The sequence below is a fragment of the Heterodontus francisci genome, unplaced genomic scaffold, assembly GCF_036365525.1.
Source record: "Heterodontus francisci isolate sHetFra1 unplaced genomic scaffold, sHetFra1.hap1 HAP1_SCAFFOLD_615, whole genome shotgun sequence".
NCBI classification, from domain to species: Eukaryota; Metazoa; Chordata; class Chondrichthyes; order Heterodontiformes; family Heterodontidae; genus Heterodontus; species Heterodontus francisci.
In genome coordinates, this window is record NW_027140176.1 from 423953 (window position 1) to 430261 (window position 6309).

The 6309-nt window shown below is 43.6% G+C and overlaps 1 protein-coding gene across 1 annotated transcript in view; it reads right to left on the reverse strand.

The window, feature by feature from the left end:
* The window catches only part of LOC137359013 (interferon-induced very large GTPase 1-like), a 371428-nt gene extending 366040 nt beyond the window's left edge, over window positions 1-5388 (reverse strand). Inside the window, exon 1 of the mRNA XM_068025150.1 lies at window positions 5277-5388. The gene's annotated coding sequence lies outside the window, so the exon portion shown is untranslated. The remainder of the gene's footprint in view (window positions 1-5276) is intronic.
* Between the last annotated feature and the right edge of the window lie 921 nt (window positions 5389-6309).

Here is a 6309-nt window from a genome sequence, read left to right on the forward strand (position 1 = left end):
TCAGTTTTAGTTCTGGTCTCTATCTCTGTCTACAGATGCAGCAGTGTCAGTTTTAGTTCTGGTCTCTGTCTCTCTGGACAGATGCAGCACTGTCAGTTTTAGTTCTGGTCTCTATCTCTCTATACAGATGCAGCACTGTCAGTTTTAGTTCTGGTCTCTGTCTCTCTCTACAGATGCAGCACTGTCAGTTTTAGTTCTGATCTCTCTCTCTCTCTACAGATGCAGCACTGTCAGTTTTAGTTCTGGTCTCTATCTCTGTATACAGATGCAGCACTGTCAGTGTTAGTTCTGGTCTCTGTCTCTCTGTACAGATGCAGCAGTGTCAGTTTTAGTTCTGGTCTCTATCTCTCTAGACAGATGCAGCACTGTCAGTTTTAGTTCTGGTCTCTATCTCTCTATACAGATGCAGCAGTGTCAGTTTTAGTTCTGGTCTCTATCTCTCTATACAGATGCAGCACTGTCAGTTTTAGTTCTGGTCTCTGTCTCTCTGTACAGATGCAGCAGTGTCAGTTTTAGTTCAGGTCTCTATCTCTCTCTCGACAGATGCAGCATTGTCAGTTTTAGTTCTGGTCTCTGTCTCTCTTTTCAGATGCAGGACTGTCAGTTTTAGTTCTGGTCTCTATCTCTCTCTATACAGATGCAGCACTGTCAGTTTTAGTTCTGGTCTCTGTCTCTCTATACAGTTACAGCAGTGTCAGTTTTAGTTCTTGTCTCTCTCTCTCTCTGCACATGCAGCACTGTCAGTTTTAGTTCTGGTCTCTCTCTCACTATACAGATGTAGCACTGTCAGTTTTAGTTCTGGTCTCTGTCTCTCTATACAGATACAGCAATGTCAGTTTTAGTTCTTGTCTCTCTCTCTCTCTGCACATGCAGCACTGTCAGTTTTAGTTCTGGTCTCTCTCTCACTCTTCAGATGTAGCACTGTCAGTTTTAGTTCTGGTCTCTGTCTCTCTATCCAGCTACAGCACTGTCAGTTTTAGTTCTGGTCTCTGTCTCTCTATACAGATACAGCACTGTCAGTTTTAGTTCTGGTCTCTCTCTCTCTCTCCACACATGCAGCACTGTCAGTTTTAGTTCTGGTCTCTCTCTCACTATACAGATGCAGCACTGTCAGTTTTAGTTCTGGTCTCTGTCTCTCTATACAGATACAGCACTGTCAGTTTTTGTTCTGGTCTCTGTCTCTCGATACAGCTGCAGCACTGTCAGTTTTAGTTCTGGTCTCTGTCTCTCTATGCAGATACAGCACTGTCAGTTTTAGTTCTGGTCTCTCTCTCTCTCTACAGATGCAGCATTGTCAGATTCAGTTCTGGTCTCTGTCTCTCTATACAGCTGCAGCACTGTCAGTTTTTGTTCTTGTCTCTCTCTCACTATACAGATGCAGCACTGTCAGTTTTAGTTCTGGTCTCTCTCTCTCTCTATACAGTTGCAGCACTGTCAGTTTTAGTTCTGGTCTCTCTCTCTCTCTCTCTGTACAGATGCAGCACTGTCAGTTTTAATTCTGGTCTCTCTCTCTCTCTCTATACAGTTACAGCACTGTCAGTTTTAGTTCTGGTCTCTCTATACAGATGCAGCATTGTCAGTTTTAGTTCTGGTCTCTGTCTCTCTTTGCAGATGCAGCACTGTCAGTTTTTGTACTGGTCTCTCTCTCTCTCTGTGCAGATGCAGCACGGTCAGTTTTAGTACTAGTCTCTCTCTCTCTCTCTATACAGATACAGCATTGTCAGTTTTAGTTCTGGTCTCTGTCTTTCTCGAGATGCAGCATTGTCAGTTTTAGTTCTGGTATCTGTCTCTTTACAGAGATGCAACACTGTCAGTTTTAGATCTGGTCTCTGTCTCTCTATACAGATGCAGCACTGTCAGTTTTAGTTCTGGTCTCTGTCTCTCAAGACAGATACAGCACTGTCAGTTTTATTTCTTGTCTCTCTCTCTCACTGCACATGCAGCACTGTCAGTTTTAGTTCTGGTCTCTCTCTCACTATACAGATGTAGCACTGTCAGTTTTAGTTCTGGTCTCTCTCTCTACACATGCAGCACTGTCAGTTTTAGTTCTGGTCTCTCTCTCACTATACAGATGCAGCACTGTCAGTTTTAGTTCTGGTCTCTGTCTCTCTATACAGATACAGCACTGTCAGTTTTAGTTCTGGTCTCTGTCTCTCGATACAGCTGCAGCACTGTCAGTTTTAGTTCTGGTCTCTGTCTCTCTATACAGAAACAGCACCGTCAGTTTTAGTTCTGGTCTCTCTCTCTCTCTACAGATGCAGCATTGTCAGTTTCAGTTCTGGTCTCTGTCTCTCTATACAGCTGCAGCACTGTCAGTTTTTGTTCTTGTCTCTCTCTCACTATACAGATGCAGCACTGTCAGTTTTAGTTCTGGTCTCTCTCTCTCTCTATACAGATGCAGCACTGTCAGTTTTAGTTCTGGTCTCTCTCTCTCTCTCTCTGTACAGATGCAGCACTGTCAGTTTTAATTCTGGTCTCTCTCTCTCTCTCTGTACAGTTACAGCACTGTCAGTTTTAGTTCTGGTCTCTCTATACAGATGCAGCATTGTCAGTTTTAGTTCTGGTCTCTGTCTCTCTTTGCAGATGCAGCACTGTCAGTTTTTGTACTGGTCTCTCTCTCTCTCTGTGCAGATGCAGCACCGTCAGTTTTAGTACTGGTCTCTCTCTCTCTCTATATACAGATACAGCATTGTCAGTTTTAGTTCTGGTCTCTGTCTTTCTCGAGATGCAGCATTGTCAGTTTTAGTTCTGGTATCTGTCTCTTTACAGAGATGCAACACTGTCAGTTTTAGATCTGGTCTCTGTCTCTCTATACAGATGCAGCACTGTCAGTTTTAGTTCTGGTCTCTCTCTCACTATACAGATGTAGCACTGTCAGTTTTAGTTCTGGTCTCTCTCTCTACACATGCAGCACTGTCAGTTTTAGTTCTGGTCTCTCTCTCACTATACAGATGCAGCACTGTCAGTTTTAGTTCTGGTCTCTGTCTCTCTATACAGATACAGCACTGTCAGTTTTAGTTCTGGTCTCTGTCTCTCGATACAGCTGCAGCACTGTCAGTTTTAGTTCTGGTCTCTGTCTCTCTATACAGATACAGCACTGTCAGTTTTAGTTCTGGTCTCTCTCTCTCTCTACAGATGCAGCATTGTCAGTTTCAGTTCTGGTCTCTGTCTCTCTTTACAGCTGCAGCACTGTCAGTTTTTGTTCTTGTCTCTCTCTCACTATACAGATGCAGCACTGTCAGTTTTAGTTCTGGTCTCTCTCTCTCTCTATACAGATGCAGCACTGTCAGTTTTAGTTCTGGTCTCTCTCTCTCTCTCTCTGTACAGATGCAGCACTGTCAGTTTTAATTCTGGTCTCTCTCTCTCTCTCTATACAGTTACAGCACTGTCAGTTTTAGTTCTGGTCTCTCTATACAGATGCAGCATTGTCAGTTTTAGTTCTGGTCTCTGTCTCTCTTTGCAGATGCAGCACTGTCAGTTTTTGTACTGGTCTCTCTCTCTCTCTGTGCAGATGCAGCACCGTCAGTTTTAGTACTGGTCTCTCTCTCTCTCTCTATACAGATACAGCATTGTCAGTTTTAGTTCTGGTCTCTGTCTTTCTCGAGATGCAGCATTGTCAGTTTTAGTTCTGGTATCTGTCTCTTTACAGAGATGCAACACTGTCAGTTTTAGATCTGGTCTCTGTCTCTCTATACAGATGCAGCACTGTCAGTTTTAGTTCTGTTCTCTGTCTCTCTATACAGCTGCAGCACTGTCAGTTTTAGTTCTGGTCTCTGTCTCTCTAAACAGATGCAGCACTTTCCGTTTTAGTTCTGGTCTCTGTCTCTCTCTACATATGCAGCACTGTCAGTTTTAGTTCTGGTCTCTCTCTCTCTCTCTGCAGATGCAGCATTGTCAGTTTTAGTTCTGGTCTCTCTCTCTCTCTGCAGATGCAGCACTGTCAGTTTTAGTTCTGGTCTCTGTCTCTCTCTACAGATGCAGCACTGTCAGTTTTAGTTCTGATCTCTCTCTCTCTCTACAGATGCAGCACTGTCAGTTTTAGTTCTGGTCTCTGTCTCTCTATACAGATGCAGCACTGTCAGTTTTAGTTCTGTTCTCTGTCTCTCTATACAGATGCAGCACTGTCAGTTTTAGTTCTGGTCTCTATCTCTCTCAACAGATGCAGCACTGTCAGTTTTAGTTCTGGTCTCTGTCTCTCTGTACAGATGCAGCAGTGTCAGTTTTAGTTCTGGTCTCTATCTCTGTATACAGATGCAGCACTGTCAGTTTTAGTTCTGGTCTCTGTCTCTCTGTACAGATGCAGCAGTGTCAGTTTTAGTTCTGGTCTCTATCACTCTATGCAGATGCAGCACTGTCAGTTTTAGTTCTGGTCTCTATCTCTGTATACAGATGCAGCACTGTCAGTTTTAGTTCTGGTCTCTGTCTCTCTGTACAGATGCAGCAGTGTCAGTTTTAGTTCTGGTCTCTATCTCTCTAGACAGATGCAGCACTGTCAGTTTTAGTTCTGGTCTCTATCTCTCTCTACAGATGCAGCAGTGTCAGTTTTAGTTCTGGTCTCTATCTCTCTATACAGATGCAGCACTGTCAGTTTTAGTTCTGGTCTCTGTCTCTCTGTACAGATGCAGCAGTGTCAGTTTTAGTTCTGGTCTCTGTCTCTCGATACAGATGCAGCACTGTCAGTTTTAGTTCTGGTCTCTGTCTCTCTGTACAGAGGCAGCACTGTCAGTTTTAGTTCTGTGCTCACTCTTTCTCTACAGATGCAGCACTGTCAGTTTTAGTTCTGGTCTCTGTCTCTCTCTGCAGATGCAGCACTTTCAGTTTTAGTTCTGGTCTCTCTCTCTCTCTCTACAGATGCAGCATTGTCAGTTTTCGACCTTCTCTTGCTCTCTCTTTCTCTCTCCTTCTGTACAAACATATCATTGCCAGTTTTACGCCTTTTGTATCTCTCTCTCTCACACTCTCTCTCTTACTACTCTCAGTATTAGGCTTGTTTTTTTCTCTCTTGATGCGGCATGATCTCTTTGAGGCCTGGTCTCTCTTTCTCTCTACTGATATGACACTGTCAGTTTTAGTCCTGTTCTCGTTCTATTGATACAGCACTCTCAGTTTTATGCCTGCTCTCTCTTTCTTTCACTGGCTACAGAAACAGTGCTGTCAGTTCTAGGCCTGATCGCTCTCTCTCTCTCTAACAATTCAAATTTGTTTTGCAGCCTGGTTCTGTACTGATATCGAACGATTTATCTTGGAGACCTCAAACTAAAGAAGACTTGAAATACCTGTTGGATGTTAATGAATCTGCAGTCAGACAATTAGCCAGTTGATTTCTCCACTTGACTCCACATCTCTTTTGTTAATTACACATTGACCTCAGAGAGCACGTTTACAGCCCTTGTACAGGAAGTGGCAGATTCTTATACAGACCACAGCAGCATCAGAGACAGGCCTGTCAGCACAGTTCACACAAGCAGCAAACATGAGGCAAAGCAAAACGGAAAACTTCAGTCTAAAAAAGAGAGATGTGTTAGGCCAAGTGAACTCGATATGAGAGACATGAATGTCAGACAAAATGAAACCAAATGAATTGTTTTTTATTTCTAGTCTGTGACCTGGGCAATGCTGTCAGTTTTAGGCCTGCTCTCTGACTCCCGCTCTATCTCTACAGATACAGGACTGTCAGATTTAGGCCTGGTCTTTCCTGCTCAATTTCTCTCTACAGATGCAGCACTATCAGTTTTAGACCTGTTTTCTCTCTCTCTCTCTCTACAGATATAGCACTGTCAGATTTAGGCATGTTCTCTCTCTCTACAGATACAGCAATGACAGTTTGAGACCTTGTCTCACTCTCTCTACAGATGCAGCACTGTCAATTTTAGGCCTGGTCACTCTCTCTCTCTCTCTCTACAGACGTAGCACTGTCAGTTTTAGTCCTGGTGTCTCTTTTCTCTCTACAGATACAGCAGCGTCAATTGCAGACCAGATCACTCTTTCTCTCTCTCCACAGATACAGCACAGTCTGTTTTAGGCCTGGTCACTCTCTACAGATACAGCAATTCCAGTTTTTGGCATCGTCTCTCTCTCTCTCTCTCTCCCACTAAAGATAGAGCAATGTCACTTTTACGCCTGGTCTCTCTCTCTCTTGACAGATACAGCACATCACTTTTAGAACTGGTCTCTCTCTCTACAGATGCAGCACTGTCAGTTTTAGGCCTGTTCTCTCTCTACAGATACAGCCCTGTCAGTTTTAGGCCTGGTTTCACTCTCTCTCACTCCAGATACAACACTGTACTCTTTGTTCCCTCTACAGATACA